Source organism: Tamandua tetradactyla, chromosome 7, assembly GCF_023851605.1.
Source record: "Tamandua tetradactyla isolate mTamTet1 chromosome 7, mTamTet1.pri, whole genome shotgun sequence".
In the NCBI taxonomy this organism is placed as follows: domain Eukaryota; kingdom Metazoa; phylum Chordata; class Mammalia; order Pilosa; family Myrmecophagidae; genus Tamandua; species Tamandua tetradactyla.
The window spans coordinates 174,402,725-174,427,170 of record NC_135333.1 but is presented as its reverse complement, the minus strand read 5'-3'; the positions used below and the strand labels follow the sequence as shown (position 1 = coordinate 174,427,170).

At 36.4% G+C, this 24,446-nt stretch overlaps 1 protein-coding gene across 1 annotated transcript in view; it reads right to left on the bottom strand.

Moving 5' to 3' along the window:
- LOC143642891 (thioredoxin reductase 1, cytoplasmic) overlaps positions 1-24,446 on the bottom strand; it is a 173,156-nt gene that overhangs the window by 118,926 nt on the left and 29,784 nt on the right. Inside the window, exon 2 of the mRNA XM_077111875.1 lies at positions 14,973-15,140. The gene's annotated coding sequence lies outside the window, so the exon portion shown is untranslated. The remainder of the gene's footprint in view (positions 1-14,972; positions 15,141-24,446) is intronic.

The following is a 24,446-nucleotide window of genomic DNA, read 5'->3' as shown; positions in this document are numbered from 1 at the left end:
GAGGAAATACGGATGGCCAAGAGGCGCATGAAGAGATGCTCAATGTCCCTGGCCATTAGAGAAATGCAAATCAAAACCACAATGAGATATCATCTCACACCCACCAGAATGGCCATTATCAACAAAGCAGAAAATGACAAGTGCTGGAGAGGATGCGGAGAAAGAGGCACACTTATCCACTGTTGGTGGGAATGTCAAATGGTGCAACCACTGTGGAAGGCAGTTTGGCGGTTCCTCAAAAAACTGAATATAGAATTGCCATACGACCCAGCAATACCATTGCTAGGTATCTACTCAAAGGACTTAAGGGCAAAGACACAAACGGACATTTGCACACCAATGTTTATAGCAGCGTTATTTACAATTGCAAAGAGATGGAAACAGCCAAAATGTCCATCAACAGAAGAATGGCTAAACAAACTGTGGTATATACATACGATGGAATATTATGCAGCCTTAAGACAAGATAAACTTATGAACCATGTAATAACATGGATGGACCTACAGAATATTATGCTGAGTGAGTCCAGCCAAAAACTAAAGGACAAATACTGTATGGTCCCACTGATGTGAACGGACATTCGAGATTAAACTTGAAATATGTCATTGGTAACAGAGTCCAGCAGGAGTTAGAAACAGGGTAAGACAATGGGTAATTGAAGCTGAAGGGATACAGACTGTGCAACAGGACTAGATACAAAAACTCAAAAATGGACAGCACAATAATACCTAATTGTAAAGTAATCATGTTAAAACACTGAATGAAGCTGCATCTGAGCTATAGGGTTTTTTTTGTTTTTGTGTGCTTGTTTGTTTGTTTGTTGTTTTTTTTTTTACTATTATTACTACTTTTATTTCTTTTCTCTATATTAACATTTTATATCTTTTTCTGTTGTGTTGCTAGTTCCTCTAAACCGATGCAAATGTACTAAGAAACGATGATCACGCATCTATGTGATGATGTTAAGAATTACTGAGTGCATATGTAGAACGGTATGATTTCTAAATGTTGTGTTAATTTCTTTTTTTTTCTTTCCGTTAATAAAAAAAAAATAAAAAATAAAAAATAAAAAAAAACAAATACCATAAAAAAAAAAATTGAAAGGGCATGCTTTCCTTCAACCCTTCTTCCAACTAATGATTGGGGTTTGGGCACCCATCTTGGAACATAAACTGGAAGACAAATGCTGAGGACTGTGGAACATGAAAACAGAAGTACTCAACACTGGACCCAACAATCATACAAGCCCTGGACAGATTACCTTTGGCTTCTTTTAAGTGAGAGAGAAATAAGCTCATATCTAATTTTGGATTTATCACACGTGACCAAACCTAATTCTAACTACAACACTCACAAAGTTGCTTTCTACTTATGAAATATATTTGCATTACAGGAATTATTTTTTTTTTCTAATTGAGCAAATGAAGAAAGAGAACCATTCAGAATTTATCTGAAAGCAATCAAGATCTAAGGCTCTTGTTTCACGCCACAGATATTCCTCAGCTGCTTTTATTCATTCCCATAGCACCAAACCCCAACTATAGAGTAAACCTTCCCAAACCTGTATCTCCAGCTCATTCAGACTTATGTATTTCCCAGCATATATATCCACATTGAACAATCTCAACATATCCAAGAACAAATTCATCATCTTCACTAGTCTAAATCCTATCTCCTATCTCAGTGAATGGTATCCTCATCAAGACAGAAAACTGAACGGCACCCTTGACTTCTTCCTCCACTCCATTTCACACTGGATTGTGATCATCTGTCTCCCCTGTATAAACCTTCCTCTAGGAGGGCCTGACCTTATTCCCCAATGTTTCCTCTGTGTCCATCGCACTGGTGAGACAGACTCACAAACACGTGAATGATTGTTAATGTGTATTTCCTTTTAGTCCTTTTTCTATGCTATTTAAAGGAAGTTGTGATTATTCTACAAAAACTTTTAAACTCTGTGCCTTTTTCATTAAATATCATAGTATAGACATTTTCCTCATGCTATTAAAAACTGTATGAATCATTTTTAATGCCTGCATAGTATTAAAAGAGTCAGCAGCTACTGCTAAGCACTGACTGTGTGTCAGGAACTGTGCTAAGTATTTTACAAATATTCTCATTAAATCCCCATTTTATAGATGAAGAAACAAAGGCTCAGAGAAGCAAGTACCCCCTACTTGTGGTGACTATCACTAATGACCCACAATAGATCATGAGCCCCTGGGTGGCAAGACTTGTATCATTCATGTATAAGAGCAGGTCCTCAAATACTTGTTGAAAGAATGAAAAAATCAGTAATTGACTAGAAGGTTTATGTAGCCATAAGAAAGAGATTTATCTTGCCTTATGAAAAGCTCATTCTTAATCTTTCCTTTTCATATCTAAATACATTGTACAGGGCACATTAATTGAACAATATGTTAGATACATTACAAACATTATCCTATTTAGTCCTAACAGTTCAACCAGAGGGGTAACACTGTCACTGCTTGACATGGATTTGAAACCAGGTCTGCATGTTACAAAAACTTATTTTTTACTTCCTATTTAAGAGACATCCTTTCTTTTTTCATCATTTATTTTTTATTGATATATGTTATATGTTCACATATCATGTAATCATCCAAATTATATGATCAGTGGTTCAAAATCTTATCATATAGTTGTGCATTTATCATCACAATCAACTCTTTTTTTCTTTTTTGTGAAGTATAACATATATACAATTAGTTGTAGAACAGATTTCAGAGTTTGGTGTGGGTTACAATTCCACAATTTTAGGTTTTTACTTCTAGCTGCTCTAAGACACTGGAGACTACAAGAAGTATCAATATAATGATTCAGCACTCATACTCATTTGTTAAACCTACCTTCTCGGTATAACTTCACCATCACCTTTGATCTTCCTCCCCTCTCTTTAGGGGTATTTGGGTTATGCCCATTCTAACTTTTGCATGTTGAAAAAGGCTGATGATAATATGGGGTAGGGGACAGAACTAGTTGATGTTCTGGAAAGGCTGGTCCTCTTGGTTTCAGGACTTCTTTGGCCCAGGGACCCATCTGGAGGATGTATGTTTCTGGAAGTTACCCTAGCGCATGAAACCATTGTAGAATCTTATATATTGCCCTAGGTGTTCTTTAGGATTGACTGGAATGGTTCTGGTGGGGTTTGGCAGGTTATGATAGGTAGCAATGTCTACCTGAAGCTTGCAAAAGAATGACCTCCAGAGTAGCCTCTCGACTCTATTTGAACTCTCTCAGCCACTGATACCTTATTTTTTACACTTCTTTTCCCCCTTTTGGTCAGGATGGCATTACTGATCCCAGGTGCCAGAGCCAGGCTCATCCCTGGGAGTCATCTCCCATGTTGCCAGGGACACGTTCACCCTTATGTGAATGTCATGTCCCACGTAGTGGGGAGGGTAATGATTTCCCTTGCAGAGTTAGGCTTAGAGAGAGCATGAGGCCACATCTGAACAACAGAAGAGGTTCTCTGGAAGTAACTTTTAGGCATAGCTTCACAAGAGCAAGCTCAAGATCAAGGGCTTGGCCTACTGATTTGGGTGTCCCTAATGTTTGACACACTATCAGGGGTTTCCTTGGTTGTAAAGTTTAATAGTTCCATATTTTAAAAGAGGAATTATTTTATGAAATATGTGAGTTGTTTTCTTAAATGGGTTATCACCTTTGCTACCTCCTTGCATTAATTATTTTTTCTTTCTGCTCCTCTGCCTGATTCATTTCACGGGAACTGAATTTTTTTGTTTTGTTCTTGAGTTCACGGATTCTTTCTTCTGCCAGTTCCAATTTGCTGCTGAAACTTTCTAAGAGTTTTTCATTTCAGTTGTGGTTTTCAACTCCAGTAGCCCTGTTTGATTTCTTTTTAAAATTTTTCTCTCTCTCTACTGAAATTTTCATATTGTTATTGTTTTCCTGATATCCTTTAGTTCTTTCTCTGTATTTTCCTTCATCTCCTTGAGCCTATTAAAGCCTATTAAAGCTCATTTTTTAAAAGTCTTTGTCCAGTATGTATACAGTCTGGTCTTTGTTTATGTTTTCGGGTTTTTATCCTCTTCCTTTGGATGGATCATCATTTCTTGTTTCTTTGTCTTATAATCTTTTGTTGCACACTGTACATTTTATTATTTTAAAATAAAATTAACTCTGGGGTTTATTCCTTGAGATGCCTCTTAAATTTGTAAACAGCTGGTGATATGACAGAGATTTTCTTAAATGTCAGCACTTCTATCAAGAGGGTTTGCCCAAGGTGTATGAAGAAAAAAAAAGACTCCTTCCTATTCTTTCTGGGCCCGTGTCTTGTCCTGGGTAAGTGCTTGCTAGGAGCTTAGGAGTTACATTGTTTACAGGAGTTTGAATACCCCCTCTACTTACCAGAAGACAGGACTTTTCCCTGTTCTGGGTGTTACATTTCCCAGACTTAAAGCTGATAAGCCTTTGCCTCAGGCCATCCACCTCAACTGTTTCTCACACTGCTTTCCTTGTCTTAAACTGCTTTCACTGTGTCAGCTGCTTTCACTAGAGGGCAAATTCTTGGAAAGGGGGTGGTGTTAGCGGAGGGAAGAAGGAAGGGGTAGGGCATTCTGGAGAGGAGCTTCCCAAGTCTGTCTTTCCCAGCTGGAAAGGGCCAGTGGAATTCAAAAGGGAGCACCAGCTGGCTCCAAAGTGTCCTAAGAGGGGATGAGGAAAGGGCCAGGTAGGGAACCAGGAACTTCTTTCATGGCTCCCCAAAGCTGCACTTTCTCGACCTGTCCAGCAAATGCAGCCTTCAACTGCCCACCTCAGTTCTGGGGAAGCATTCTGTCTTTAAGTATCCTCTGCCACCTTTGTCTAGGGCTGGAAGGAACAATGTCTTCCGTTTCCAGTGATCCAAAGTAGGTGACCAAAAGCCATTATCAGCAACCAGCCCGTGCCCACCCCCAGATCCTGAGGAAAGTAGATTTTTAGTCCTTACTTAGCACCAGCAAGCTACACCAAAGGCCAAACCCAACTGCTTCCTGCTCCAAGAGTGGGGAATGGGCACTGGTTACCATTAAAAAGAGAAAGGGATTTACTGGTTTTTACTGTAGTTTACCAGCTCTTCATCCTGCTCTTCCCTGGATGCTGTGCAATGCGCTATTGGTCTCCTAAGTTTCCAATAGTTGATTCAGAAAGTTCCTGCCTGTTTAATAGTTGTTCTGGTAGAGGAACTGATTCCTGGAACTTCCTACTCCACCATCTTCCCACAACCCTTCTTCTTATTTCTTAATACTCAGTAAGTACAGGGAAAACTCATTGAGCTTGGGGAGTTATCAATTAGAGACACCATTTGAAAAACTTAGAAATGTTTATACTCTGATCCAGAAATTCATTCCAATAATAAATGCTAAGAAAATAAAATATAGCAATAATTTTATGTACTATTCCATAGTAGCAAAAAAAAAATAGCAGTAGACTATATGGAAATAGCTAAGTAAATATATTATATGGAATATTTAAAGCCATAAGAAAATTATTAAATTTGTAATAACATGTAAAATGCTTATTAAATTAAAAAACAGAACACAACATACATAAAGAAAATACACAAAAATATTAATAGTGGCTATCACCAGAAGTGATTCTATATGACTTTCGCATTTTGTTATCCAGTGTTCTACAAATTTTTTTCAGTAAATATTTTTACAGACAAAATCCAAATGTTTAAAGAATATTTCAAACCTCAGTTCCTAAAATAAACAGAACAATCTTCCATGGATCCCCAGTTCCTATATAATAAAAACCTCTTTACCTTTCTACTATAATCTCTCATCATTCTCTCTGCCAGGCATTCATTACTAGCTTCGCTGTAAATGAACAAGTCATGATGCATTCTAACTTGTTTTTGTTTATAGCCATGAATTCCTTATGCACATTTTTTTCCACGTGAAAAACACCAATCCAACATTCCATCACAGCTATTTTGTGATACTACAGTTTTCACAGATACAGCATTACACTGAAATTCGATGGGGAGGTAGAATGCAAATAAGTAGAATGATCTTAAGGAATGAAATTGTGCCTTATCCACATTTTTTTCTCTCACAGTACCCAAAATGCATCTGTTGAATGAGTACGCATCACTGCCAGAGTGGTGAGAGCTGAGCTGGCCTGCTCCTGGGCGGTCTGTTGTTGCTGCCTAAGGAAAGTCATTCCTAAGGGGTACCAGACAGGCCTGGACCTGACACAGTAACACTAAGCAAGTTACTCAGTCCTAAGCGTCTGCATCCTCGCTTGTAAAACAGAATTAATTCCCAAAACCTCACAAGGCCCTTGTGAGGACTAAGTGAGAAGATGTAAAACACTGACATAAAAAAAGAATTGGAATGTTAGTTCCTCTTCCTCTTAAAGCGATGCTCTCTATAAACAGACAATGGACAAGAATGACAAATATCAGAACCCCCAAGCTAGTTACGTATGGCATACACATAAACACTTTTGGAAAACTGTCACACAAGTCCTCTAAAATCTTCTGCTTTCTACATCAACGGTTACAGAACAGCAGCAACTACCAGACCAAATTAAGAAGACTACTTTGATGTTGTCTGTTCCTCAGATAAAAGTCACTGGGCTGTCACCCAAGACAAAGATAAAAGTCTTCATATATCTACAAGCCCTGGCAGCTCATCCACAGGGATAGCTGAGATGCCGCTGGCATGGTGACACATTGCGTAACCTTTGGTTGCCAGAGTCACTGCCACATCCATCCCCAGGAACACTTATCAGTGGAGTCACTTTCTTACGTAGAGGCCAAGATTATGATCATCATACATAAGGCAGGCAGGACTAGTCATGAAAGATTCTGAGAGGGTAGTCAGAAGAAGCAGGGGGAGGGACCAGGAATTACCAAGAGGTTCACTAGCAAACCAGCCATCCTGCATATTAATACTTTTTCACGCTTTGTTTCCTCATCCTAACATGGTGATATCACCATCTTCCTCATTGGTGGTATTTGAAAATTAAACAGGAGAGCATGCATAAGCCCCTGGCACAAGGAGGAAAGCATTTATGACTACTGCCACCGCTCTCCCTCGTGCTAATGCTATGCCTTTCTAGGGCTGAGCTCCTCTCCCCAATACCTATCTCAGTAGATCTAAGTTGAACTCAATAGTTGTTCTCAAATAACAATCTTTTTTGTTTGTTTTTTAAAAAAATAATTAATTGGGGTACACAGGTGGTTCAGTGGTAGAATGTTCGCCTTCCATGCAGGAGGCCCAGGTTCAATTCCCGGATCATGTACCACCGACCCCTCCAAAAAAAATAAATATTGAAAATAAAAAAACAAAATAAAAATAAAATACTTACATATCTTCACATACATACAGTCCATCCAAAGAACACAATCGATGGCTTACAATATCATCACATAGTTGTGTATTCATCACCACAATCATTTATAGAACATTTGCATCACTCCAGAAAAAGAAAAAACTCATCCATACCATATACATTCCCCTCTCTCACTGAGCATCAAATAATAATCTTAATTTATACAGACTAATCCAAACTAGTATCCAAAGAAGGAAGAAGAAGAAAATGTAGGAGTGGAGGGGAGTTTCCCCTGCAGCACAGCTTCCCTTCTTTATTTTGTTTAAGTGATGATTCTACTGCAAACACATGAAGTCTCTGGGCGGTCACTCTACTACCAATCAAGTTAGGTGGCACACAGCACTGGATGCCACTTGCCCTCAATTCCACCAGAAAATAAAGATTTGCTGGAGAGAAACAAGTGAGTCTACTGTCCTAAAAGCAGGACGCACACCTGCCTAGTTTGACACTATATTTTTAGTCCTTAGTATAAGGCCTGGCAACAGCACTCAATAAATATGCTGAATGAATAAATGTACCCACTAGATTCTGTCCAAATGTCCCTGCCTATTTACTGCATACTTTGGCTCTCTGAGTACCTACAATGATCCAGGAAACGTGTGAAAACCATGCCTACAGAGAGTTTTTCATGGAGCCAAGTGAAAACAGATAAAGAAGCTGTTCATTCATGAAGCCAGCAGTAGTCCCACCTCCGTGATTACAAGGTCCTTGAACTCATGGACTAGATCATCTATCTCTCCTGTGAGGCTGGCCTTTGAGGCCTGGCACATGTGGAATGGTGTTCCGAGTCCAATGCTGGGGACAAGTACGTCTCACAGAATCAAAAGTGTGCAGGTTAATACACATACTTTCTACTTGCTGGAGAACAGGGATCTCAAACTTTTTGGTCTTAGTACCCCTTTATATTCTTAAATAATTATTGAGGACCTCTACCCCAAAGAACTTTTGTTTATGTGGGTTATAGCTATCAATATTTACCACATTAGAAATTAAAAGACATTTAAAAATATTTTTTACTAATTCTCTTAAAACTAATAATAAACCCATTACATGTTAACATAAATCACACATTTTATTGGAAAAAAATGTATTTTACAAAAAAATAGTGAGGAGAGCAGCACTATTTTACATGTTTGCAATTTTTTAGTGTCTGACCTAATAGAAGACAACTAGATTTCATATTTGCTTCTGTATTCAGTTTGCTGTGATGATGTTGTTTTGGTTAATATATATAAAGAAAATCCAGCCTCACCCAGATAAGTTGTTGGAAATTACTTAATTAGTAGGGATAAACATTTAATAAATTTTTCAGATAAGTATGGATATTTTTCTTAGATTTTTGGCCCAGGATATTTTCCTATGCCAAAACTCAGCAATTAATAGTTTCATAAAAGTTCATGGCAATGTGGAATTTGAAATCATACCAATGATCTTTGCATACTGTGTTACATTAAAATACATTGATCTTGCACTCTGAATGGCTTTTACCCATGTATGATTTTGTAACATAATATACTGATCATTTGGAACATATTCACTAAATTATGCCAATCGTCCAAATGTTGGGGTATTTCAATACACAATATCAAAAAACTATATTCATAAATATTACCACCAATCTCATCAGGAAAGTCTTTCAGTATTGAGAAGCTGTTGAACTCATATGGCAGATACAACTTCCAAAATTCTAATTTTCACTTGAAAGCTCAAATTTTATCATTGGCAACAAATAGCATCAGTTGTTTTCATTGAAGTGACAGGCTTATTTTAACATTTTTGGGAAGATGTCTTGGCAAATATTCAAATATAAATAACCACAGTTTGATTGTCAGCCACTCTTTTAAGTATAAATAGTATTCTGTGAAGAAAAAAAAGCAGCTGTTTAGCTTGCACCTCAAACTATTTTCCTTTAGAAAACCATCGTATTTCATGCAGCAAAAATGCTTTATGCATATTTTCCTCATCACACAGAACATTAAAAAGATGTATGCTCAAAGGGTTGAGATTTAATAAGTCAATACATCAAGGATATTCTTACTGGCTTTTTTTAGTGTGTGTGGTGGTGAAGAACACAATGACTACTAGTATAGTTTGGTGCCTATGCTTTGATTTGTGCTAAGCCACTAACAGTTTTATCCGCCTTTGTTTCTGCACCATCAATGCAACTGGTAAAAATGGAAAACAATGTCTTAATATTATTATAAAAATAATTTTGACTGTGAGGGCCCTTTTAAATTTCTCAAGCACCCGAAACAGTCTACAGACCACACTTTGAGAAATTCCAACTTATATTATAAATCCTGATCTATCCCTGCAAGCTGCCCACATTCTAGGCTGGGAGAGAACATGAGAAGGAAGATATCTCCTTATGTGTGATGAAGCAGCAAACCAGGACACAGATCAGCAAATAGCCTCCGCTCCCATCCTTCAACCAGAGAAGTTGGTTCCATACAAACTTGCCCCAACTCACACTTGCCTTTTCTGAGGCAGGACTTCAGCCAGGGACGAGTGGGAGCGCCCAGCTGTGATCTACATATAGATCTGTGGTCACCTCCACAGATAATGGAAGTGACAGCAAGAGCAGCCAGAAGTAAAAATTTCAAAGTAGTTGAACTTGCCTCTAATGACCTCCCATCCGCTCTTTGGCATCCTTGTCAACCTCTTGACCTTCTGGTTCATGCTCCCTAGCACTTGGTACCCCTGTCCTGCCCATCCTCTTCCAATGTTACCTCCTCTATTTTTCTCATCCTTAAAGGACATGTTCATTTGCATTATATGTATATGTTAGATCAGCTTGTTTGTCGTAGTTCTCCCCTAACTCACATCAAATTGTAAATGATTTGATTTCTCCTAGGAATACATCTAAGAATTTGGAATATTTATATTTTTTAAAGGCTACTTTTGACCTAGATAAAATTTTAATTGCTAGGATTTCCTTTCATATACTATAGAGTATTTAGGGGGCAAGGGCCTTCCTTGATGGAGGAATAAAAAGGTCATTCTAGGAGTGACAGACAACAGTATATTGAAAAGACTTTGGAATTGGACAGGCCCAAGTCCAAATTATAAATCCACTACTTATATGACCATAGGAAAGTTACCTGACTTCTCTGGGATTCAATTTTCTCATCTGTGAAAAGGGGATATCTCCCTTGCAGAGATCTTGTGAGAATTAGTGACTCTAGATGCAAACACAGTACAGTCCTGAGTAAACAGTAAGCACTCAATAAATAGTTATTTGGCTCCTACTCTGTTAAGGAATCTTTCAAAGCCTCAAATGATAGCTTCCTACCTTCTTCTTGACCCCAGATATACACTTAATATCCCAATTACTCACATATCCTAATTACCATATATCTTTCTCTCTCTAGTTGAATCTCTTCTCTGTTGTTTTATTCCTTTGGAGACTGGGCTGAGACTCCATAAATGCCCAGAGCTCTGCTTTTCCCAGGTTATCAGGCAACAAGGTCACCGATGGTTCCTGATTTGGAGGAACCTACTTTTCCCAACAGAAATGATGATGTTCAGCACTTGGATGTTGGACTGATGAGACTTTGGGATTTTTATAACTCATGAACAAAAAACATGAGTACCATGGTCCAAGAGCACGGCTTTCTTTCATTGGATTTCCAGTCACATGCAAATATTTCCCAGTGTCTCCTTTCATGGACAATCCACCTTACTGGTTTTTATATGTCCCTGCCGAATTTCTGAATGCATCTCAATTTGTATTTAATTCAAACATTATTTGGCATTCGGAAAGGAGACAAATTTGCAAAAATAATCGTTACCAGGAAACCAGCAAATAATATACTTGTAACCAAACTCAAGGTTAATTGGAAGAATGATCTCAAAAACAGGAGACTCTAAGTAAATTTCCAAGTTTATAAACTAGGAAAAAACAAAAGGCAAATATGATTAATTCCAGGGAAGTGCCCCATTTAAATAGTCAAAAAAGGGAATTAGTTAGTAAGAGCTCACTAAATAATAAAACCCTGAAAGAAGAAAAATTAAAACCAGGCTGAACAAATTAAATAAAATGTACAGTCAACAGATATAATTTACATATTAACTAAACTCTTACTGCTTCATCAAATCCAAACACAAAATAAGGAACACAAATAGACTTAAATCACTTCTTCACCTGGAAGATATTTAAAAACATGGGAAAGAATGTCCAAAAGAGTTTATAACCAACAGAAGACTCTCTTATCCAGCCTAGTTACTTTCAGCCTCAATCAGTCTTCTCCTTTGAAAACTTTGCAGTTCATTTTTATGTAAGCCACAAGCTTCTCTCTGTTGACAGTAATGATATTTAAAAGGGTATTTGAAGTTTCTCGTTTCTGTTCTATTCTATTGTCAATGATTCACCCATATTTTTTCACAAAGTATATTTTATATGTTTAGCGACTCAGTCTACCCTACTATAAAATGGGTTAATATTAACATGTTTTAAAAGGTACTGGAATATTTAATGTTAACAAAACTTTATGAAATGACTATGGGGAAAAACAAACTTTACATTAGTCAAAGTACTATTAATATTTTTTCCAAATAACCTTTAACCAAAAAATCAGTTACTAAAGTCATATGCTCAAGATTATAAAAACTATAGCTGGTAAAAACAAAATTTTTGTTCAACAATAAAAATTACTTTTGCTAAATTTATAAGTCATAAATTATTATTATTAAATAGTAGTTAAATTACTGGAGAAAAAAGATTTTTAAAATGCCATTTATGCCCAAGATACGTCTATTAAATTTTTTTTGTATGCTGTATGGTGGGCTCATGTGAATATCCCATTATTGCAGCACCATTTGTTGAATTTTTGTTTGTTTTTTGTTTGTTTGTTTTTGGAAGCGCATGGATCAGGAATTGAACCCCAGTCTCCCGCATGGCAGGCAAGAATTCTACCACTGAACAACCCTTGCATCCCTGTGTCTATTAATATTTTAAGAAAGTTTAGAACTATATTCCTCCAGCTTATACAGTAAAATAACAAAAGCCAGGATAACCTGAAGTTCACAGAAATGATCAATCAAGAGGATGTTTATATTCTTCTCCCAATCTAAATTTAAGTACTAAAACAGTAGACTTATCATTGTACAGAAATATACTAAAAGGTTTCTGTTTTTTCAGCAGGACCAAATACAGCATTTTGATTAAAAGGGGAGGTTCATTCACATGACCTCGATAGCCACCTCTAAACCCTCCTTTGGATAGCCACCCAAACCCCAGTCTGAATTCAGCTCTCCCAGACAATATACATTTAAAAAGATAAGAGCCCTCTGAAAAATGATGGGGTAAGTAAAGAGGGACAATAAGAAAAGATAAGGAAAGCTGTAACAGGTAAACTTCCTTCATTTTCCTAAACTGAAAATAAAAATTTTATGCACACATGAAATCACAGACTTCCTTAGCCCGTTAGTTTTAGAAACAAACTATTTTTAGCTGGTTACAAAGAAACAAAGTTTTTCAGGTTTAGAGAGTAAATCCTGAAAGCAGCTCCAAAAAGTAATTATCAAAATTTAATAACACATGAAATGTAGAAAACATACTCTTTAGATTCCCAGAGTAACCATGATCCCACTTCAAGAAACTGCTATTTTTGTAGGTTATTTTTTTTAACTGTGATTAAACTTTTTGCATTGCTCCAAAGTACAAGATAAAAGATCTGCATTAAATATATGAAATACAAGTTTCTGAAGTATTCTTATTGATAAAAGTAGACAATGGTAAACTTTGTAAAATAAACACACTATTGAGAAATGGCAGTAGATCTAGATATCTACCAAAAGTAGGCTTTAAAGAGACATCATTTGCTATTTCCAGCTGCACACTTCTGACCCTCAGCAGAAGTATCCATAAGAAACAAATATCACATTTTGTGAAAAAGTAAGAAGGGTTTATCTTTGCATTTCAAAACTCAATCTTCACAGTGAGATGTATTCAAAACGCATATGATAGTGTATTACGAAACAAGTAGGACACTAACTTTATGTGCAAGTTAATTTCCTTGTGGACATTTATCAACTTGAATTAATACAAATTGCACTACTCATCCCAGAGGAAAATATGCTTTAACCAGATTCAGCATAAATATGAAACAAAGTTTCTCCATTCTGCTTTACTCACATCACAGTTCTCAAATGTGTATTAACTTATTCAATCCTCATGATAATTATGCAACAGGTACTATTATTACCCGCCTTTTGCAGATGAGGAAACTGGAGCATGACAGGCAAATAATTTCACCGAGGTCACATGGCTAATAAGTCACAGGGCCAGAATCCAAACTCTGACTTCAGATTCCAGACTCTTATCCTTTATTTAGTAACAGAATAGATGAGACAACCATATAATTTCAGAGCTAAATATAATCTCAATATTTAACCTGTCTAAATCCTTCATTTTAAAGATTAAGAAAGGTGGTAAGGTGACAAGATTACCAGAGCTAGATAACCAAGCCCGCAAAGGCACTGTAGTTAGAGATCTAATATCCAAGACAAATCATTTAAAATTTAGCATGGATTGTCTCAGATTATTTTTCTTTTCAAGACTATGTTCTGCCTTCCAATTTGACTAAGGCTCTAGGGATGGGAATTATGTCTCCTGCCTTTGTGCATCCTTACTCCACACGGTGTCCTACACAAAAGGCTCCAGTGTCACAATGCTAGGGACAACACCCAAGGGAGCAATGATGCAGGGTATGCTCGTGTGAGGAAAAAAGATTAAAAGTCTACCTACTCTGCTTCCACTTCCTGCGCACTTATTTGGAAAAGGAGAGAAGGCACATACGTACACAAAGTGAAAAACACCCTGTCTCTCCATAAGGCTTCCAGAATAAAGAGGCTTCTGAATTCAAGCTCCCTGAGATCTAGTAACCAGTCAAGAGAAAGACAAGTTAAGAGAAAACGGAACTTAATAAATCACTAAAGGTGAACCTGGACAGACAGCCTCTCATGTTTGTTTGTTTTTCATGTTTATGCAAGATTGCATTCTTGCTCAGCCTAGAGCTACACGTTGTGTAATTTAAAGCTAAATACCGGTGATATTTAAATGCCCTCAACCTTCCTGAAAAGCACCAATTCAAGTTTTTTCTCCCAGTTCTCACCTTTATTTCTGTGGTTAATTCAGGGTGGATTAAACCTCTTATACTCATGGCTGTGATCACTGACCTTTCTCTCCCATCACTGAAGATTAAGAACCAAGTAGGGAGCACAGTGCATTCTTTACTCAGCCACTTTCCCCATGATAAACCAGAGCATAAATAGACTCTTAACAAAATTTAGGAGCTCCCTATGTAACAGCTCTTTATGAAATATTCCCCACAGACATACTTAAAAGAACAGCAATCAGAACTGGTTGGCAACTCACTGACCATAACCTTCCCTGACCTTGACTATCTGAAAAAAATTAAGCATGTAGCAAAAATGCAGAAAGATTACTCAAATAATATTTTGTTCCCAAATCAACGCTCTCCAGTTTCTCCCAAGCAAGTTACACCCATCTACACTCCTCCTGAAAGTGGGCATCTAAGGTGGAAGTCGGTCACATTTCTACAATTCAAGAATTTTTCACCACCCCTTTAGGTTAAGGCCTTACCTCAGTACAAGGTTTGCACGTGGACTTACTGAAGGTGGCCACAAGGTAGTTTTCTATACAGGCCTGCTGCTGGGCTCTGGGGTCCACGATGGCTGTGCTGGTGGGTCTTGAGGGTCCATTCACACCAGTGGGTTTTCTGGCAAAGTTTGACTTGGGGAGGATCCTTAGCTATAAGTAATGGAAGCAAAGAAGGTAATTATCAGAAGGGAAACATGATGATGCATTTTCTATTATTAGGTTCACTCTAAAAGCCTTACAGTTTTGGCCCCAGGGACCAAAATAAGGAATCTGTGGAAGAACGCCAACATAGGTTACCCATTTACTTCTGTCATCTGACTCAAGACCTCTGCAACTCACTTAACATTCCCAATTCAGGCTGTCACATTCAAGGTCAGTTTTCAGGGCATGCTGACAAATTTTAAGCAACAGTCCCAACCTTCCCTGGAAGTAGGAGAATAAGTCACAGGTTCTATACATCCCTTATCCCACCCATGGTTTAAATGCAGAGAGGCCAAAGATCAGACATGATGTCCCCTTCTCACACAACCCTGCTCAGAGTCACGGGAGTCAATGTAAATGAAGGCATACACTATTTTTTGTCCAGCAAACTCCTGAATAAGCATGCACAGGATTATTCAGGACACAGATACAGCACAACTTCCCAAACCTACCTTCTTTAGCTTCTCTTTTCCCTCTCCAGGCTGGCTATGGCCCAACGTGACCCCACGACAAACATGACCCAGCTTAGTGGTATGCTTTCCCGCATGACAACACTGTCATCCTGAGCGTCATCACTAGTCCAGGCCACCAAGAGATTGCTACCTCCGGCTTGTAAATTTTTTAAACTGGCAGTCTTCCTCAGGGCTCACAAACAAACCATGCTCAATCCTGTCCTTGCTCCTTGACTTCCTCTCATTTCTGCTTATCCAAGGTCCATCTGTACTACTTCAGTCTCCTCATCATCTTCATGGTTGACACTCGTGTTTACCCAAAACTAGGCAGGGAAGTGTTTACAAGCACAGTCTCATTTAATCTAAACAAGACATTGGATAGGTACTGTTACCATCACCCCCATTTTACAAACAGGGAAACAGGTTCAGAGAGATTAGGCAACTCCCCAAAGGTTACACAATTTAGAGTAAACCATGAAGATGAGGGAGGATTCAAACCTAGGTTATCATTCTCTAGAGCCCAAACTTTTTAAAACAGCTTTATCGCGATGTAATTCACCATAGAATTCACCCATTTTAAAGTGTACAATTCAAATTGTCTAATTTAAAACTAATATAAGTAATTCAAATGGTAAAGGATATTAAAAGAAAAACGAAAGTATTCATCCTCCTCCACTTCCTATTCCCTTTACCTCCTTTGGTTTGTCAATAGTCTTCCATTTATCCCTTTAGTAATTTTCTACATAATTATATATGTGTTTATTCTTGACACAATAGAATATCATTAAGTCAAATATCTGAATGTTGACAATGTACCACATACTTTCTGTAACAGCCCCTTTCACTTTCTGTCTTAGTTGTCTTTCCATGTTAACACAAATAAATCTACCTTATTCTTTTCAACTTCTGCATACTATCTGATAATGTGATTCCACCATAATTCAACTAGTCTCCTATTGATGGATTTTTAGGTTATTTCCATTATTTTACTATTAGAGACAATGGTATAATGATCATTTACATGTATATGCTGACAAATTTTAAGCATATTGATATATATATATCAATGAATGAAGATATGATTAAGACAAATTTATGTAGTAGAATTCTTATATCAAAGAGTATAAATATTTAAAATTTTGATAAATATCACAAATTGCTCCACAAAAAAGTTACCCAAATTTACCCTCTCACCAATAGTATATGAGATAACTTGTCCACTCACATCTTGACCAACACTATATATTACTATACTTCATCAATTCAAAGGCACACATTTTTTCATATTTTTATACATCTGAAACTGGGATACTTCTAATTAACGACATCTTAGATTCAATGAAATAGGGCAAATATTTTAATCTATGACAATCTAATGTTTCTTGTTTCAATTTTAATTTCTGTGCTTGTGAGGTGAAACTGAGCATCCTGACTTATATTAACTGGTTGTCGCATTTGTTTTTCTGTGAATTGCCTATATAGGTTCTTTGCCCATTTATCTACTTAAATTTAAATATTTTTATTATTGCTTTATAAAACTCTTTACATATTAAGATCACTTCAACTAAGCCTTTTTCATCTACAATATTTATTTGATGTAATAACTAAAGAATCTAGCTTGCTTTCCCTAATAGATTAACCTACTGTCATAATATCATTTATTATTTAATAATAAATCTTTTCCACATTAACGTTACCTAGATCAAATTCCCATGTGTATTTAGATCTATTTCTAGATTGTATTCCAATGTTCTGTCTTCATTGTACAGAACCAGTATAGGCAACTAGTACCGTAACCTTAATAATTTATTACTAGAGTGTCTCCTTTCATTTTCAGGATTTTTCTGAGCAATTATTATATCTATACCTTTTATGAAGAACTTTGGAACCCTTCTCTCCTACTCTCTGCTCCTCACACCACTCTCTGCTCCTCACACCCAACTCTACATCTATTCTACTGGTATTTGAAGTGAGATAATGTTAAATAACAATTAATTTATAAATTAATTTAGGAGGAATTGGCATCTTTATTTGATTGGGCTCCTAAATCTTCAAGGTGAACTTTAGAAGAAGGTTTATTTTCCTACTTTGGTAAAATCCCTCCTTCAACACAGTCTTCGAACACCCACTTTTACCTATGTGATAGCAGAATTAACTACTTGGGAGGGCCACAGTGGCTCAGCAGGCAGAGTTCTCACCTGCCATGCCAGAAACCTGGGTTCAATTCCCAGTGCCTGCCCGTGCAGAAAAAAAAAAAGAATTAACTACTTTTATTTCATTAGATAGTATGATATCTGAACCTATGGCATTCTGAACTGACATCCTGAGTATCTTCAGCAGCTAAAAACACTCAAGAGATTTTTATGCCTTGCTTTCAAATTTTTTCAGTTGACTACTCTCTTCACAAACCTGCAAACATATCATGCTTACTTCTATCTCATCTCTAAACTTAAATTTCTTACGATTGAAGCAAGCTATTAAAACTAAAAGCTGTTAACTTCTACCCTAGTTTAATCTTTCCATTCCATGAACATTTAAGGCAAAATAATACTTTTATTCTATTCCTACATTGTGTTTTGTAAAAGTCTAGCATTTTTCAAATTTCTCCAAAAAATCTTGTCTATTGAATATAGCATTTAAAAAGCTATTCTGTCAAAAAATTCTTCTGATCAGAGATATCTGGTGTTTGGTATATCATGCCAACTCTTTTCCACCCCTGAGCTCTATTTTATACAACCATATGATTCTGCTTTAAAATAGGCATGAAACAGAAACTATACCAAGAAATAATAATAATAAGGGAAATTTTCAAAAGAAAAATAAGAAACTATACCATCTATCCTTTAAGGAAAAACCAAATGTCAGTCTGAATTATTAAATATAGCCAAAAAAAGATACAATGCTTCTATGTTATATACTAAAATAAAGGGGAAAAAAAAAGCCTTGAATAAAAGAACAGTGTTTTTTAACTTTTTCCCAAGGATTCCTTTGTGGTAAACAATGAGAAGACATTTGCATGCACCAGACATGCAAATGTTACTACTACAGAAAGAAAAGTGTAAAGGGATGTAGAAATCCCTTTGTCTCTGTGATATGAGAAAAAGGTGCTTTTTTTTTTAAAAGAAAAACTGAAGTCTGTGCCAATTAATTATTGAATACCAAAAGAGCAGTGAGACTTTGTTACAGAGTATCTGAGACCATACTATGCCTGCTGTGCCTGCCCTCCACAAATGCACACTCTAAGGGAGGCCTCTCACAAGCATTTGCATCAGAATCATCTCGGCTCCCAGGTTGCCCTTACCATACTGAATCAGAATTACAGGTATGGGGCCCAAGTGTGCTCACGCGTGTGTGGGTGTATACGTGTGTGCACCCACGCGTGTATTTTAAATGTCCACTAATGGACACACTTAAGAACTCCTTGACTAAGGCAACATGACACATGACAGACAGCCCCACCAATGACACTTCACATTTTTTAAATTAAACTCTGGTTTTCATTCTCTCTCTTCCATTTTGATTATTTGAGAAGGGAATGGGGAAATAAGGTAAACCAGGTAACATCTCATGAAAAGAGAGTCACAGAATATCAGTGTGGGAGAGACATTAAGGTCACTAGGCCAACCTAGCATCTCCTGATGAGGAAACCAGGGTCAGACAGGTAATTACTGGTGTTGGAGTGAAGGCGGCCACAAGTCTCCTTATTCCATTGCACCTTACTGGCTCCTCTGACTTCAAGGGATGACTGACTCTAAAAGAAGGTGACAATTCCTTACATAACATCTCTACACTAAGGGCACCACCCAACTATTAAGCTTAGGGATTTGCCAATACACAGTACTGAGGCCAACAAACATCACAAGGAAAGGAATATCTTCTGTGATCAAGAGAAACTGCAATCATACTGGGAAGAAACTGTTTACTAAAAATATAAATAAAAAACAAACAGATGGATAGATTGATAGATAAACACATAATAAGAGATTATTCAGCTAAAATATCCTCCGATATTTTTTCCTTAAATTCTACCTGTAGCAAGAAAAGCAAATAAGATTTTTCTTAGAAGTTTATTACTTGTTTTCTAGGTTTTCCCTCTCAATTTTCAAATAAAACTTAAAGCAGAATTCAAAGAAATCTAGTAAATGTGGCAAGAAGAGCTCAGAACTAGGTGGTCAGAAAACTCAGATAAAATTGTAATTAGGAGTTTCTTCCATTGTGCTCAAAGTTTTTTGCCCATGATCCTAATGTTTGGGCCCATGAAATACCTACTGTCCACTTGTAAAAACTCAAACTAAAGTTAAGAATAAAATATGCTCCATATTTACATGTACAAAAATAAACATACAGATCAATAAAAGATTGGCCCCAAAATAGACAAAGGATAATTTACTTCTTACTATATAACAAAGCATATTAAATGGAACTTTTTCCAGATCTCTAGAGAGGTGATAACTTCCTAAGTCAAGAAATAAATTCAAAGAAAAAGATCAACACAATGTGATCTTTAAATTTATTTATTTATTAATAAGTTAATTAATAAATAATAGTGCTTTTAAGGTAAAAGAGCAGCTTAAGAAAGATACTTAAAGAAAAAAAAAATAGAACAAAAATAAAAGAACAAATAGAATAACCAAGCAAATTCTTAAGAAAATAGTAATAACACAAATGATAAAATGAATTAAGAATAGGAACAGCCAATTAATTAAAAAGAAAACAACAAACCTGAAAAAAATTGTTTTATTTATTTCATAATCTGAAATGCAGATTAAACCAATGAAGTATCATTTCTTACTTATTAAAAATGAAGACTTCCAGTGCTGGTAAACATACATTAAAATGATTCTACGGCATTAATGAAGTATTAGTAAAGCTAATACTACTCTTTTGGAAAACAATTTGACAATATGGATCAATAACCATTGAAATGACTATAGTTTTCAACATGGTATTTTACATCTGGGAATTCCCCTTAAAAAAAAATCCAAAACAATGAAAACATTATGTTTACAAAATGACCCCCACCTTCTAGTCTTCTTATAGAAAAAGCTTTTGGTAGCTTTAACTACTATAACCAGCACAAATTTTCCAAATCCCTTTTCAATAAAAGTTCTATACCTTTAAGATTAATCATGTTAACTTCCTGTAAAGCCCAAAAGAACAAATGACCTAGGCCACTCCATACCCCCTGAATACCTCCATGACTTTTCTAGATACATGGGCAGTTATGCTTTGTAACAGCTGCCCTTTCCTTCCCAAGGCTAAATTGTAAATAGATTCTATCCTGGATCCCCAGCCTATTTTATCCCTTCTATTCCCAATCTTAACTCCTTCTTTTTATTTATTTATTGCCAACAGTTTAATTGCACCATCACTAGTTATAATAAAAAGATTGGAAACAGCAGAGGCCCAACATTAAAGGAATGGTCAAATGATAGTAGCTCTCTTGAGATACTTTTAATAGCTGAATGCTATTCAAGATGTAAAACAACATAGAAGTGATTTGACATTTGTTAATTACAAAAAAAAGACAAAATACCAAATCCTGTGTACCACAGTTTTACAATTATGTGAAACCTTAATATAAGAATACTGAAAAGAGATATGCAAAGTGGCCATATTAGTTATATTGGCATGAGGGAATGATATATGATTTTTTCCCTTCCTCCTTTTCCCAAACTTAATTTTTTTTCTAGAAAAGCTATATTAAAATTACATACCAGGCTACCATATTTACTCCTAAGTGTCACAAAACTTTCTTTGACTGCAGTAAACAGAGAATTTCATTCAAATCTTTGAGTTCTTGTAGAAGTAAAGCAAGATACTTTGAACTGTGGGTTTATTAAAGGGAGAACATTCCCATTGCAGACACGCCCACTGAAAGAAGAGACCTCCATCTTAAGCCATCTTGTCTGGCCTGTTGAAATGTCTGTGTCCAACTCACTACTACCACTACCCGGGAGCCTTCGAGTGGCTATTGCTTATGTTTGAATATTGTTTTCAGAGCTTTATATTTATGCCTTCAGAGAGATCTTGGTCATCCACTCCCTGCAACTGGAGGAAGAAGCTCTGTTCAAGCAAACCAGGAACATCAGAGAACGTAAGAAATTCAATACTGGGCACAACTAGAAAACAGGTGGTGTGAAATATGAAAAGCATAGGTCAGTAAAGCCACCCCCTATTTTAAATGCTCCCCAAGTGATGCTTCTCAGTAAACCAGGATATTGAGTCATGCTAAAATGTGTAATCAGAACTGATAGGAAATTTTGGAATGTCAGTGTATATTAGTCAGGGTTCTCTAAAGAAACAGAACCAACAGGAGAGATGTGTAAATAGGAGATCTGGAAAGGTGTCACACACAACTGTGGGAATGGAAGAGTCTAAAATCCACAGGGCAGGCTGTGAAGCTGGGGGCTCCGATGAAGGGTCTGGATGAACTCCACAGGAGGCTCGCTGGCTGAAGAAGCAGTGAAAAAGTCTCTCTTCTTCCTTTAAAGTCTTCAACTGATTGGATTATATCCATTATGCGAGACACACCTTAGTTGATTGCAGATATAATCAGCCACGAAATATCCAATGGTCAGACCAGTGCTTGCCTGATCAGACAACTGGGCATCATCACTAGGCCAAGCTGACACCAGAACCTGCCATCACAGTCAGCATACGAGACTTCCTCAGTGTGAAAGGCACTCAGTATGCCACTGATAATCGAAATGTAGGAAGGCGCCTCCCTTGGGCTAGCCACCTTCTCTGACAGGTTCTTACTACCTAACCCTGAAAAACATAATAACTGGCCACAAAGATGGCTTCCACCATCCTTGATACCTTCCACCAACCTTGATAAGTCACCATTGTTATTTAAACCAAGACCTATCAGCAGCAAAAGTAAATCTAACTTAAAGATAACATTTTTAAATAAAACAAACAACCCAGGAATAAATCTAACAAAATTTATCTATGAGAAAGTTATAGAACTATTGAAAGACAAACAGACTTGAATAAATGGAAAGATTTTTGATTGTGAAAGTTGTTGATATATGGATTCAATGTAATTTCTATCAAAATTCCAATAGAGTTTTTCATGGAACTTGATAAGCCAATTCTAAAATTTATACCAAAAAAAGCAGAGTCAAAAATAGGCAAAGCACTCCAGAAGAAAAAGAAAATTAGAGAAATTCACCATACCTGGTATTAACATTATAAAGGAAAAAAAACATTATGAAGCTATTTTAAGTAATTGGGTGTGGAGCTGATATAGAAATAGAGAAATGGACCAAAGGAACAGGAAAATATAGAGCCCCAAAAGATGCCTAAAAATGGAAAATTGATATATGATGAAGGTGGCACTGCTGACCAGTGGGGTAAAGACAGATAAATAATGCCAAGACAACAGGTTATCCTTATGGGGAAAAAAATTGGATCCCTACTTTACACCATACACAAAAACCAATTCCAGTTGGAATAATGATGTAAATGTTTAAAGTAAAACTTAAATTCTTTGGAAAAAATATAGAATATTTTTGTGGCTTAGAGATAGGAAAGGTTTTCTAAAACAGGGCAATAGAGTATAATGCTTAAGAACAGAGCTGGAGTTGGATTTGCTGAATTTGAATCCTTATTATCTTTACAATGCTAGGCACATTACTTAACCTCATTGTGCTTCAATTTCCTCATTTTTAAAATAGGAGTATTAACAGTCTCTACTCCATGGGGTTGTATATAAGGACTAAATAAGTTAATATAAGGAAAGTACTTAAGACTGCTTAGTACATAGCAACTTTTATATAAATACATATTTGCTACCATCATCATTGCCAAGGCACAAAGATCAGAGAATGATAAATTTGACCAAATTAAATTAAAATTAAAGCATTATTTTCAACCAATAAAGCAACAGTTGATTCAGGCAAGGACCATCAATCTTTGGATGAAAGATTATTGGAAAACAAGATATTCACACAGTTTCAAACTAATGCACTATAGACTACTTATTAAACAAAGGTAAAAGGTACCTTTACAATGGAGAAATCTGGTGGCTACCATATTAATCAAGTGTCCAAATTTAGTATCACTGTTAATGGGACAAATTGATTATTATATGCCTCTTGATATAATGCAATGTGAAGAATAAAACATTATCTATTCAGTATTCCAGACAAAATTATTTAACTTAAATCAATCAGGAAACAATCACACAGATCCAGACTGTGAGACATCTTGTAAGACAAGTGACCTGGACTCTTGTAAAAGCTAATGTCATCAACGACTTTAAAAAGGGAGGGAGAGGACATCCGCAGAGTAGAGCAGGGGGTAGGCTGGTTGTAGGTGGGCTGTAAAGAGGAAAAAATGACGCACTAACAGGAAACAGTTGCAACCTTTCTTTTTGCTATTATTAATACTAATAGAATAATGGATTAAATCATTTTAGTCTTTCATATTCCTGTTATTCCTCCCACTAAGATGGCAGAATATTTTTTTATGGTTAGGGTAAAATTGCAACCTTTTGGAACAAGTCTTTCCTTACCATTAAAGTTCTATAGATTGTTCTATTTCTAGATGCTGTGAGAAAAATAAGAAAATATTCCTCTCCTCATGCTATTGAGAAGAGCTCAACAAGAAGACAGTGCCTATGAATATATATAGATGTAACTTTTTAGGTCTCAAAGAAATCTTTACATTTCTTGGTTTTCTGTATTTATCTTGGCTTGTACTGAGTCATCAGGTTACTCTCACTACTCAACTGGCAAAACAAGTAACAACCAAAAGAACACTTAAAACTCAAGCAGAAGACACCAATGAAGCTACA